This window comes from Physeter macrocephalus, chromosome 13, assembly GCF_002837175.3.
Source record: "Physeter macrocephalus isolate SW-GA chromosome 13, ASM283717v5, whole genome shotgun sequence".
Taxonomy (NCBI): domain Eukaryota; kingdom Metazoa; phylum Chordata; class Mammalia; order Artiodactyla; family Physeteridae; genus Physeter; species Physeter macrocephalus.
Window position 1 is genome coordinate 1,878,170 of NC_041226.1, and position 13,955 is coordinate 1,892,124.

General features: G+C 50.7%; 1 long non-coding RNA gene across 1 annotated transcript in view; it reads left to right on the forward strand.

Annotated features, from left to right (window-relative positions):
* Window positions 1-1,306: 1,306 nt before the first annotated feature.
* Window positions 1,307-13,955, forward strand: part of LOC114487517 (uncharacterized) — a 56,686-nt gene continuing 44,037 nt past the window's right edge. Inside the window, exons 1-2 of the long non-coding RNA XR_003682679.1 lie at window positions 1,307-1,391; window positions 1,480-1,714. This is a non-coding gene — a long non-coding RNA (uncharacterized lncRNA). The remainder of the gene's footprint in view (window positions 1,392-1,479; window positions 1,715-13,955) is intronic.

Below are 13,955 nucleotides of genomic sequence, written 5' to 3' on the forward strand. Positions count from 1 at the left end.
TGCCCACGCATTAGACCCTTAGGGTTACTGTCTGGGGTCACTGAGCCTCTGGCCGTCCAAGCACGGTGTGTCCCCCGGGCCCCAGACGGTGGGCTTCTGGTGCTGGAGGCCCAGCTCTGGGCCCCTCTCTGAGGAAGGGGCACTGCCGGCCGGTGCAGGCCTCTCCGAAGGGCTCACAGCGCTGGTTCTAGGGACGCACAGAAAATGAGGATGGACTCCGGCCGCTGGGTTGATCGTGGGCTCTGCGGACACTCGGCCGAGAATAAAACCCAGCGGGTCCAGCCGCCCTGCGTGTAGCCTCCTGGTTTCCCAGCGGAGGCAGGGCCCGTGTGGAGGCAGCTGCAGCGGGGGCCGGCCCTCACAGCCTCTCAAACCAGCCTCCCAAGGCAGCATCTGGGGGGCGGGCGAGAAGCCGAGAGACAGTCGCCGAGCAACGAGCAGAATCCTCTTGCAGCCCTGCGTCTGCACGGGAGCCGCGGCGACCTCTGAAACTCACGATGCTTCCCGCCGCGCTTAGATAGAAAGCCTCGGTGTGGCCTGCTGGCTGCGCGCCCTTGCGGCCGTGCCCTCGCTTGCTGGTTCCTGCTTCTTCCTCGCCAGGAGCGCTCCGCTCGGCCGGGACCTGGCGGGGCCTACGTCACCTCCCGTTCGCAGCTCAGACGGGTCTGTCCTCGCAGCACGTGGAAGCTGGGCCCCTCTCCTAATCAGCGGTGGGAGTTTGCTCTTAGGCGCCTGTGTCGGCCACCACGATGCTTTGTCTTTCGTCGGCGGCCTCGGTGGACTCGGGCTGCAGGGCCCCGGGTCCGGGAGCTGGCACGGCCTCGGTGGTCAGGTCACTCCTCCATCAGTGAGCTATTATCTTCGTTACCAACTACCCCCAGCAAGATAAGCGCTTCAGATATTTTTAGGGAGAACAGAAGGATTAAACGAAGGACCTGTGGGCAGTAGAGAGCGGCCTGGGACGGACCGAGGCTGTCTTCCCATCTTACTTGTCTTCCCCCGCCTGCTCCCTTCTCAGAAAGGCCCTGTGGCCTCTCTGGTGGGATCCATGAAAGTTCTCCTAGTCTTCTGGCGAAAACAGCTATTATTGTTGTTTTCCAGCATCTCTGTTTGACCCGATGACCCTCACACCAGCAGAAGGTAATTTAGACAGATTAGGACCTTGGCTCCATTTCAGGAACCCACAGAAGCCTTGGAACAGAGACAGTCCAGAAATACACACATGTCCACGTGACCCAGTCTCTAGAATGGGCTATTTTTAAGCTGCAGGAGCTTGTTTCCTCCAAGGATAATTTCCACCCTGTTACCGGAGGGTTGGTTCATCCAGGTTGCTGTCTCCTTTGCCAAGAAGTCTTAAGGGGAAGGTCGATGAAGGAACTGTTCTTCACGTGGTAGGAATTTTGAGACAGGAAGTGTGCTTAAGTGTACGGGTTCTGAGCAAAATTTGATCATTGGTTTGATCCAAACTTCACTTTTCAGGAGAAGGAGAGCTTTTAAGGCGAGGTCAGTGAAGTCCCTCAGGCGAGTCCAAAGTAGGCTCGAGCAAACACAGAGTGCGTCAGGCTGTTTCCCAAGCTCTGTAACTGATTCCTCAGTCCCGCAAAATTGCTAATTGTCGCTAAGAACCACTCGTGGCGCCATGGCCAGGAGGCACCGCGCCAGGAAGACCAGCGAGCTGCTCCCGCTCAGCAGAGGTAACACAAGCCTTTGTCACGTAAGTCGGAGTGAGATGGCCCCCTGGGCGATGGGACTCAAAAGGGGTGCGGCCTTGGAAGGGCCACGTTGTCTTGGCTTTTATATTCTCTGCTCTGAAAATTAAGCCATCGTTCCTGAAATGAACGCCTTTGAAAGGGGGGAGAATGCACAAAGGAAAACACACCTTAGAATGGAGGGCGCAGGGTCCTCACATCCTCCCGGGAGTGAGGGGAACATCAGGGGTTAACATTCCTCTCATTTTCCCCCAGAATAACCGGAGCTCGGTCTCAGGCCAGCAGCCCCGGCTGGCGCTCAGAGCAGGCCTGGAGCACAATCCTGAGCTCGCAGGGGTCAGTGGGCCTGCGGAGCCTGCTGCTGAGGTCGGCCTGGACCCCGGCGAGCGCTTGACGTCCCGGGACAGCGCAGGGTTCTGCACAGCAGGACCTGTCGCTCTTTGGAAATGCACAACTCGGACAGCCGTTCAGGGCCCCCTCTGCTGCCAGCACAATTCGAGGCTGGCGTGCAGGGCATCGGGCGTGCAGCCTGAGCAGGACTCGGCCTGCGCTCCCTCGGTTACGTTGCCTATTCCTCGAATTGTCTATTTAAAGTACTCCTGCCTTTTCCTGTTGTTCCTAGTTTAAAAAACCCGTCTAAAAGCCTGGGCGTGCCCGGGCCCCTCAGCCAGGGCCAGCAGGTGGGAGGTGCGAGGCCCGCCTCGTCCTGGAGTGGCCCAGGGAGGGGCAGAAAGGCGGGACCCCGGGACTAGGGGCTCCCGGGGTGCAGCAGGGAGGCCCCTCCCTGGGCCACCCACCTGCAGCCCGGCTGGGCCTCTCCCGAGAGCCCGGGGGGATTCTGTGTGTCCATGGCCTGTCCCAGCCCTGTGGCCCATCCCATGCTGAGGGGTCACTCTGGGCCCCCAGGTCCGTCTCCTTGGGTGAGTTCTAGACGCTTCCCCCCTGGACCCCCTGCTCTTGGAAGGATCCCTGCCGCCAGCAGTGACGGTGGCAATGGTCACAGCACTGAGGATGGAGCAGGGATAGTCCACCCCCAGGGCCTCCGGGGACTCACAGGAATGTTCCACATCGGAGCTCATGTCACGTGCTGGAGAGCGTACGTCTGACCGGGCGGTGCTGGGCCGTCCGCCCTCAGAGCTCGGGCTCTGCGAACCTCAGGGAGGGGAACGTGCGGGGAACCGAGGGCTGGCAGGGCCGGGGCTGCCCGGACCACCCAGCTTCACTCCACTCCCGGGGGTCACCACTGCCGGGACAGCACGCATGTGCCTTTAAAGACCCAGCGGGCCTGGACCCCACGGCTTTGGCCTTTGGGGCCCCAGAGCCTGGGTGCCTAAAGGCCTGGCCTGTTGGGGGCCCGCCTTCCACCGCTGCCTGGCAGCCTGGCCTCCAGCCCCTTTGTTCCTTAAGGCCAAGCCTGCAGCTGCTGTGGTGACATCAGGACCTCATGAACTTGAAGCAAATAGCACAAAATATGCCAGCAATCTAATCCTGGCCTCAGCCTCCACCAGCTATTTAAGGAGAAGAGGGGTGGTCCAGGAATGAGCTGGTCGCTGCACGCAGGGGGCCCTGCTGCAGCCCGGCTCCCCAGGAGGGCTCTCGAAGAATCCCAGCCCCCAGGGAGGGGCTTCCCCCTCTCCTGAGCCGCTGACCCACCCACGGTCCTTTCTCTCACGTGATTCTGGCCCGTCCACTCGTGATACGGACGCCCATGGCCAACCTTGTCCATGGATGGTGTTTCCGGATGGGGTCAAACCTGCTGGATTCTCCATCTCGTCCACTTTTCCCTGGCGTCATCCGGCTCGGTGCTTCCTTGGTTGCGTCCTCCTCCTGCTGCCCTGTTCCCTGACCTGCGCTCGCCAAGGCTGCGGGCCCCTCTGTGAGGGCCGGGAGAGGGGAGTGGCGGGCCTTCTCGGCCGGCTGGGCCCCTGCACGGGAGCCGGGAAGGCTCAGCATCATCCCCCTTCCGGGCAGCTGCAGCCGACCTGCCCGACCACGGACTCCAGCCTGCTTGACCTCGCCCAGGGGTTGTTCGCAGCAGCCCAGCCTGGTGTGGTGTGGACCATCAAAGGGAAACCAGACCAGGAAATCAAAGAGAAGAAAAAAGGCATCCGGAAACTAAAGGAAGCAAAACTTTCCATGTGATCAGGGAGGAGCTATCGAGGGAAGCCTGGTGTCCTGTGAAGAAGGAGTCCTGGACCTGCTAATTGAAAGCTGCAAACGAGGAACTTTTGATATCCATACAGTTCACTTACCCAAATTACTGTTATTAGTGAGGAACAATGACAAAGGATTCTCCCACATGCACACATTTAATTTTGGTGATTATTATTTACACGTGATTTATTACCCCCAGCGCAAAGCGCAGCTGGGGGGACCACACGGATGACTCACGCTTTCCTCGGGCCACGTTTTTGTTTTGTTTTGTTTTGTTTTGCGCAAATGATGGTTTTATCGAATGCCGGGGTGACAGTCTGCTCCTGATACGTCGCTGGTGCCAAATGCACTGGAGGAAATACAGGGAAACGGAATTATAACTTTGTTCCTAATGAGAGGTTCAGCCTCCCCTTTGTTCTTAAACAAGATGCTCTAGGAAGAGATCTTTAGGAGGACACAGGTCTAGAACTCTCGTCAAGACAGGAGCTGCAGACTACAAAGAGGACACCGTAACACCACGTTGCGTTCAAAGCGCTTGAAATGATTTAATGACCGTGTTTCTGTCTCGGGGAAGGCTGCTTCTCCAGGCGCCCTGAAAACGCACACAGCGCATTCCTAAGCCTGCACACAAAGAATCTGCATAATTGTTATATTCAGGGAGCAGTGGAGCAGAGAGGGTCACATTCTTGTCCCTGTATGTAATTCTGTGCCAGGCAGCGCTGTGCCCTTGCTGGAGACCCTACCCCGCCTGCTTGGGCGGCAGTGGGCCACGTGCATCACAACACGTGGGTTTCAATAAAAATCTCTTTTCTGGAAAACTTTTGAAAAGGGTCAGCCTAGCCTATAGCAGACAAGGGACCAAAGCACCAGCAGTTTGCAGTGAAGTGGGCTAGTTGAGCTTGGGCAAGTTAGAGCAGTAACTGGTCTCCGCAAGGATCATGGTCTCTGGTTTTCTAGGATTTTCACGGATTGTGATCAGCCACCTCCCGTGTGCACTTGGGCTCCAGCAGGACACTCCCAAGACCGGTTGGAGGAGCCTTTGCTCGCGTGTCTGGTGCAGAGGCCTCTCGGGCGCTGGGTCTGGCAGTCGGGGGTTAAACAGGAAGCCCTCCCCTCCCCCACCCGGCCGCCCCAAGCACGATGGAGCCACAGGCCGTGGAGAGGCTTCCTTATTTGTCCATCGCCGAGGTTTTCATTTGTAGGCCCGTAAGTTCACGAGAGACCCTGTCTCCTTATCGGTTGGTTTTACTGCTTTCTGTTCCCAGAGTCTCTGACGTTTAGCATAAAAGCCACCTTTGCCCAGTTCTTAACCAGATGGGTAGATTTCTTTTTTTCAGTCAGATGATTAAGGCAGAGACTCCTATCAAACAGAGCTGGCATGGGGTTGGTGGGTGGCTGAATGCCTTAGTGCCCCTTCCCCCAAATCTCCATCTATTTAGCCCCCAAACCACTCCAAATAAACACCCATCCTAAGTGAAAGCAGCGCCCTTGCCAAGCAAATGAAGAAGATTCAGGACAATTCCTTTCCTGCTCTCACCACCCCAGATTGCCACCAGCTTCCTGGTGACTAAACTGTTCCTTTTTGGAAATCTAGGGTGAGCAGTGCTTCAAATAAAGGACCCCCTTTCTACCTGCAAACTTCCATGAAGTCTGAGGGAGACTCCACACCAAAGCTGCCTTGGGGCTCCCTATACTATGCGTAACCTGGAGACTCTCATTTGCTCTGATTTTTCCCAGAAGGCTTATTTTTTTAAACAAATTTGGAAAATTTGAAAAGTGAAACCTTTTTAATCCAGAAGTTAAACTGCCTTGCCCTTTAGATGTTCCCACGCGTCATGTCTTTAACTCTGTTTGTTTATTTCTATTCCAACTAGATTTGAACCTAAATTCATCCCAGTTTTTACTAGCACTTTACCTGGAAGATAACAATTTTCTGGCTAAAAGGCACCTCCACGCACCAGCAGACTTGAGGTTTAGTCCTGGTTCTGCGATAGGGCATCTGCCATACATGGTGGAACGTTCAGGACGTACCTAGGCTGTTCTTCTCTATGGGTGAAATGAGATGGCATTGCGGATGTAGTGCAGAGATCAGACTGTGTCCCTGAGAGAACTGGCAGCTCTTAGGATGAGTGAGATTTAAAAATCTGCAGGAAACCCTCTTACTGCCATTCTGCTGACCCTAAATCACTAGTCGCCTGAACCTTTGCTCTTTGCTAGTACAATGGTTGTTTGTGGTGAAATCTTTGAAATGCTGCACGATTGCAGAATGCTTTCTGAATCCCCCCAAAGACCTTCCGCATGCATTCGGAAAAGTTTTACTATTAAGTTTATATAGTCATAGTCTAGACATTTAGGCAAGCGAGGGGTAGTCTTAACCATCAGTCAGAATCCTGTGATAGAAACATGGCGGGAGGGTTTATTCTCTACAGCAAAGAACGTCCTCTCTCTCCCTCTGTGTCTGTCTGTCCGTCTCATATGCACACACTGTGACACACACACACACACAAACATCCAGCACAGCACAGGCTAGAACTCGGTAGAACCCTTGCTTCCTTTTTCTCCATCCTTATCCTAACAGACTCATTTCCTCTCTTTACTCTAGGATGGACCTTAGTTAACAAAATCTTATTTTATGGACGCCAAAGACCTATCACAAATTGTGCTAGAGATATAAAAATTCCATTGTCTCATATCACATATATATAAATGTACACTATATATATAGTATGAGATAATAAATTTTGTATAATTAAAAAATTAGAAATCCTGCATTTCGTCCTTTTCGGGACCAGCACCTCAGAGCTCGTGCGTGCACTCCTAAATTGTGTATTATAGGCTATGACTCTTGAACAGGGAGTAGCTTTAGTTTCTTTTAGATACATGTAACTTTTCTTTGCTAAGAAAATACGTTTCGAAAATAAAGGCCTCGAAGGTGTTTCATAATTTTTAAATCTAAATTTAAATCTAAGTTTTCAAATCTAGATTTCTACTCTCTGGAAGAGAAATACATTCTGTAGATATAGAAACAGAAAATGGTGGGAAAGGGAACGCGGCCTGTCACTGGTGCTGGCAGAGTCCACCGCTCTCAGACACAGAGCACTGGACAGACGTTGTGAAGGTCACGTCCCAGGCCCCCCAGCATCCCAGCACTTGGTAGCTCAAGGGACTTCAGGGCTTCCGTCGGTGGAAGAGGCTGCTGGGGGCATAGTTCAGGCCTCCCAACATGTCCCTGCAGGGTTTGTAGCCACCGTCTCTCAGGGGCAGGGTCTCCCCCTGACCCCAGTCCAGGGTCGGGTGAAGCACTGGGTGTGGCGCACCAGCCAGGCTGACAGAGACCCCCCTGCAGCCTCCCTGGCCATCTCCTGCCCCCCATCATGAGTGGGGGACCCTTGCCTGGCAGCCCCAGTGCTGCTGTGCAAAGCCCCATGTCACCCAGAGGCAACCGTTCCCATTCCAGTGTGCTCCTGGCTCACATGGGGGGCGGGCGTCTACCCAGCGCCCCTCCCTCCTCACCCCAGTGTCCTCACTTGGCTCACACCCCTGCATTTTTGTATACATTCAGGTGTGCGTTACACGTTTTGTCAAATGATGTGTGTGGTAAATCCGTTTTAGCTGCAGTTGGGTAAGCCCACTTCGTAACTCTCTGAAAATAAGTAGTTTAATCAAGTAAAGTTTTGACTACAGTTTTTTCAGCGATATCACGCTTGAGAAGTCCTCAGCTTCACAAAACGAGTCCATTTTGTATAGTTGTGGGCAAACATATCTGAAATAAATGATTCAGGGCTGCATTTTCGTCAGCACCTAATTACAACCTGGAACTTTCTAAGCGAGCTCTCCTGGGGGGCAGGAGTGAGGCCCAGCCACCCAAACCCAGGCAGCCAGTCAGTCATCTGCGGAGTTCAACTTCGTACGCTCAGAACTCAGGACGGCATGTAGCACGAACGGCGTAGTAGTGAGAGTTCGTGATGGGACTTTCTGACCTTGAGCTATCGTTGGGAGGAGTTTGTGGACTGTCTGAAGAATGAGAGAGGATGCTTTTTGTCAACTGCAGACCTCTACGCGCTGATGGTGTGTGTACCATCTGCAAGTGTGTGTACACGTGAGTGTATGTGTGTGTGCCCTCTGTCCTGTGTAATCATTTGGAGACTTCTCAGGCAGGTTATTTGCTAAGCACACAGCTCGTAAAATAAACGTTAAGTCTTAGACAGGTGTTGTCAACACAGATCTTGGTCTTTATAGAAATGGAGAAATGAGTATAATGTGACGGATTTACATCTCGGAAGACCAGGTAAAGAGTTCCACATGTACATTTCTGCCCCAGGATGCTGTGTCCGGTGGCGGGCAGGTGGGGAGGTGTCGTGTACCGGCTCTGTAGGAGAGAATTGCATTTGGTCAGGATGGTGACACAGACGTTTTACCTGAATGGGTAGCGCTCTCACCTTGGGTGAAGCCTGAGACGCTGAGAGACCGCCTCTGTGAAGCCTGATTCCTGCCCCCGCGACACCCTTTTCTCTCTGGATGTGGCCTTCGTTTCTGAGCGAGGGATGAGCTGTTTCATGAGCTTTGCAGCCACCAGCAGTGACATACCTCGTGTGCTGCGTGGATGCTGGGTGATGATGGCTCGCCGGGTGGAAGAGCCTTTGTTCTCCATCCCGTGCCAGACGGTGCTCCGACTGTGAGCTCCGTCTCCAGCCACAGGAGCCATGGGGCAGGCAGTGTTACCCATCCCCGCTGTCCAGCTGAGCATGGAGGCACCAGGTGGGGGAGCACCTGTCACTTGTCCGTACACGTGCTGACGAGTCAGAGAAGATGCGTGCGTGCCTGTGTGCGCGTGCGTGTGTGCGCGTGCGTGTGTGCGCGTGCGTGCGTGTGTGCACACGTGCTTGGTGGTAGCGCAGGAAGCAGGGCTGGAAGAAGGGTGTTCTTTCTCCTTCTCATCTGAGATGTGTGGGGGACGTCCTTCCGGGGCTTGGGGCGGTCAGCTCTCCCCGCCGTAGGGCCGAATCCTATGGGAAGATGGGTGTGGCCGCCCCAGGACCCAGCCTTGGCCATCATGTGTCTAGCTCACTTGAACCTGCCCATTTCTGTAATGACAAGAACGTGCTGCTTCTCATGGGTAATAACTTCTGACTTCCAGGACAGCTCTTCTGTTTTGTTTACTTTAGCATAAAGTATTCCACCCTTTAAAATATTACTCTCTCTTTTATCTGTTTTATAGTATTAAAATACATCAATGTGTTTATATTTAAAGATGGGAAATGTCAAAAACATTTTTACAGCATCTTTCTTTTAATCTTTGTTTAAAGTGCAGGGCAGGGGTGGAATAACCTCTAGGTTATGTTCAGTGTTGTCCATTTCTGGAAGGGCTTGATTAAGAATTCCAAGCCTTTTGTACTGGACAGATGTTCAGGATAAAAAAAGGGCATATCATGTCTCTCTGATCATAGTAGTTTGTGGTAGATGTTAATACAATGTTAGAATCACTAGGATTGACGTTTTTCTGCTAATGATATTTAAAATTTTTAACAGCATTTTAACTCTTTGAAAGATGCTGTGTTCTAATCTATGTTTCAGTTTTGGCTTTTGCTCTTTGGAGAGTAACTTGCGATGCTGTGTTATAGGACCTGGGGTGATGATGAGTCGTCACAATTATGGCTGAGTTGGAGGCATGCAGAACCCCCTCCAGAGGTGCCCAAAAGTGCTTGATTGAGTGAGTGAAGTCTCCCCTTCTCTGTGCCGAATGCCGAAAGGCCTATGCGTCCTGCAATCTGGGGACAAGGACGAGAAATGCCCTTTGCTGTCGGTAACTCCCGGCTGACGTGAGCAGTGGGCAATGGGAAAGCTTTCAGTTGGTGACAATATAAACAGACAAATTCTGGAGAAAACGTCTACCTTTAAAAAAGTCGAGAGTATGGGGTTTTTTTCTTCACTTGGAAATAATGAACCAAGCACTTCTGTGCAAGTGCAATTTGCACAGAAATTGGTGATGCGTCATAGTTTTTGGTTTTTGTGGGGAAAGCATTTATGATCGTTGTTCTCTCTTCATTCTGAGTGTTATTTTCTCACAAAAGCTCATTAAGTCAGCTGAAAACCTGAGATAATCTGCTGTTAATGCCAGAATGACTAGGAGGAAATGACAGGATGTTATTAATTTATTAGAATCCCTCGTCCTGAGAGTCATTTAATCAGCTAGAATCACGGAGATACTCCTGAAAAACAGTCAAGTTAAAAATAATCTGCTCTTCAAGTTACCTCATTAATGTTTTATGCCATGGATTTGTACATTCCTAAAAAAATTGAAGACAAACGCCCAGAAATCGAAATAATCGCGGGCCGATGGCTCCGCTACACTGAGCCGCCTGTCAAGGGCCAAGGATATTCCTTCCTTATTCCTGCATCCCCGCCTCCCTGCACACAGCCAGGGCCACAGGACAGACAATAGTATCGTTTGAAGGGATGTATGTGAATTCACCTTTTTTCTTACTCCTATCACTTTCTCTTATAAAGGAAAGTCGTCCAGGTGTCCTCACGGTGCTTGGAGCCCAGCGAAGATGTTCTTTGTGCTAACTAATCGTCCCCTGAGCCCAGCTGCCCGTAACAGGCTGTGCCGTCCATCTCTGGAAACTGTTTCCAAAGCTAACGAGGAGCCATAGTTGAGGCCAGGAGCAGACGGGGTTTCTGTGGCCCTCACCATCCCAGCCCCGGGTCTCCCTGCCCACCCTGAGCACCTTCTGTCCTCACCGGGGCGGGGTCCGCTGGGCCTCGCTTCCTGTGTGCGTCTCTGCTCGTCTGTGGCTGTGTAGTTGGGGGTGTTACTGACGTGCCAGGCAAGGCAAGACCCGCTTCAAGTTGCCCCTCGTCACACGCAGGTCAGCTAGACCGGATGTTCAGATCCATCTCCTGAACTCCAGTTGATTAAGTTATTTTTCAGCCTGCAGAATCCTACCGGAATTCACACTAAGCTCACCCAGCTCCTTTTACTTTTATTATTTTTTTATTTTATTGAAGTGTAGTTGATGTACAATGTTGTGTTAGTTTCAGGTGTACAGCAAAGTGAATCAGTTTTATCTATCTATCTATCTATCTATCTATCTATCTATCTATCTATTCTCTTTCAGATTCTTTTCCCATATAGGTTATTACAGAGTACTGAGTAGAATTCCCTGTGCTCTGCAGCGGGTCGTTGTCGGTTATCTATCTTATATGTAGTCGTGTGTGTGTGTTAACCCCAAACTCCTAATTTATCCCTCCCCACCACGTTTCCCCTTTGGTAACTGTAAGTTTGTTTTTGAAATCTGCGAGTCTGCTTCTGCGTTATAAATAAGTTCATTTGTATAATTTTTAAATTAGATTTCACATATGAGTGATAGCATATGATATTTGTCTTTCTCTGTCTGACTTCACTGAGTATGATCATCTCTAGGTCCATCTATGTTGCTGCAGATGGCATCATCTCCTTCTCTTTTATGGCTGAGCAATGTTCCATTGTATATACGTGCCACGTCGTCTTTATCTGTTCATCTGTCGATGGACGCTTAGTTGCTTCCACGTCTTGGCTGTTGTGCATAGAGCTGCAATGAACATTGGAGTGCATGTATCTTCTTGAATTATGGTTTTCTCCAGATAGATGTATGCCCAGGAGTGGGATTGCAGGATCACAAAAACTAAAAATAGGACCCAGCTCCTTTTAGTATGCGCTAACTCGTGAACTGAAAAGTAAGTGAAAAGAACATTCCTTGGGATTCAAAAAACAAATACCTTTACACCAGCCAGTATCTGAACTGACGCTTTCTCTTACAATGTCAAAAACTGTGGGATGTTTCAAAACTAGTTTAAAAAGGTCTGCCTTTTAAGTGCATGGTTTGCTGTGTTGCGTGACCTCACAAATGTGAAAATGCACAGCCGTGGGACATTGAGGTCGCTGCCGCCTCTTTGTCATTGTAGGTCAGGTGGTCAGCACACAAAACACGTTTCTCCTCAGCACCCACAGGACACGGGGGGCCCGGCCGGAGTGGAAATCGGAACAGCTGCCACTCGGCCAGCGGCAAGAGCTTGGTGGACTAAGAATCCGACGTGGCGAACCCTGCCTTTGGAAAGGCCTGTTCACACGCCGGAGACTTAGGCCCAGACGAGCGAGGGGAAACCAGCGTCGGCAGACACAGAGGGTCCTTCAGTGCTGGAGCAGGGACCTCCCTGCTCCTCTCCGCCAGAGGTGACCCCTCAAACAAAGACGGTCTGCGTTTCCAGCCGCCTTCGCCACCACGCACTTGACCGAGGTACATAGTTATTTTGCCTGCTTTGACCTGAGGCCCTGTGAACCCCTTCTCCATTGTTCACCTCGATGCCCGCGTCTCGGAACAATTTCTGTGAGTGTGAAGCAGATTCCCCAGACGGCTTTCTCCTGGTTCCGCTGCCCTGACTCCGGGCGCTGGGCCTGTAGTTCTAATTCCTGAGCTCACGCACTGGCCTTCCTCTCCATTGCTCTATGACTTTCTTCTCTATGACTCCCTCTCCATCCAAATCATATATATGCCAAAAAGACTGGAAGAAAATTGACCAAAATATTAAGAATAGTATATTGGGTGGTGGGATTATGGTAATTTTTATTTTCTGTGTTTTTAAAACAAATTCTGTAATAAACATGAATCAGTTTATTATCAGAAAATATTATTGAAATGGTTCTGGAGAAGTAGAAATCCATAAATTATAAGATAAGACATATCTATATCTAGATATTGATACATATTTATCTATTTATATAAGTAAAATAAATGTATAAATGTATGTAAATACATTTTAGTCCCTGTTGGATAAGGACTGGATTGGAGGAAAGAGTTTTACCTCAAGGGACAGGTGTTCTAATTTAATACTGTCTTTTACTGACATTAAGGGCCATTGACGCTGTGACATAAGGGCATTGGGGTGTGATTAAGAAAATCCCTGCCCATTAAATTATGACACTGCATGGTCGTAAGGTACATCCTAAATGTAAAGATGCTAATATACACATTTTAGAATTGATAAAATATGAAAGAATTCCAGTTTCACACAAGCTCAGAGAACAAAGGACTCATTTTAGGACGCCCGCTGGCGGCTGCGCTGGAGGGGGTGCCAGGGCCACGGTGTTGCTTTTGTGCCGGTGTCGCGTCTTCCTGGAAGATTCTCGTCCTCCTTCTGCCTTAACTTCCTGGTGAACTTTCACTCACGGAACCGCAGCTCAGATGCCCTTTCTCCTACCCTGCCTTCTCCGTATTTCCAGGAAAAGCCGGACCCAGCTTCTTCATCACACTCGGAGTTTGCACACTTTTTAGGACACAAATCACATTGTGTCCAGATTGTCCGTTTCACCCGTGCTTTCCCTTTAGGTCTGTGCGTCTGCAGCTCGGGGATAGGACACCTCTCTGCCCCAGTGCCTTGCTCATTTTCGTACAAATGTAGTACTTCGTCGGGAGGTTGAATTGAATTCGGAAATCTTACACATGCTTCCCGTTATCAGCCGAGCTGCTCTGAGGCTGTGTAACGTTATCGAAGCTGTTTCATATTCTGTGTCCTGGTCCCTCTCCAGCTGCGATCCATCACGTGTGGGCATGACAGCCCTCGGTAACTAGCAGATGCAACTGTCATCTCCAAGCGTTTGTATTGTTATGACACGTCATGTGATATTACGTTAATTCCTGGCTTCCTCATACTCCAGGTTTTTCCCTTGGTGAGAGACATCCTTGAGTTCGTGTCAAGGATATATTTTCATATATGTTGTAGGGAAGGTAAAGATTCAAGTAATTGTCGATAATTTTGGATACTTTGATATATTTATATTGGGAAAACCGGAAGTTATTAGAAGAGGTAACATTTCCTTCAAGAATTCTCTTAAAAGGTGAATTCGATATTGGCTGCAGTCTCCTCCGTAAGGCAGAACCCCCCACGCGGGGGAGAACTTTTTCAACAAAGTTGGATCAATTACGGCCGTTTGCTTGGCCCCCAGGCGGCCGGATGGTTGACTGGACAAGCACGCCACCGCTTCCTGACCGTGTTCGCCGCCTTCGCCCTTTTTTTTTTTTTTTTTTTTTTTTTTTTGCGGTACGCGGGCCTCCC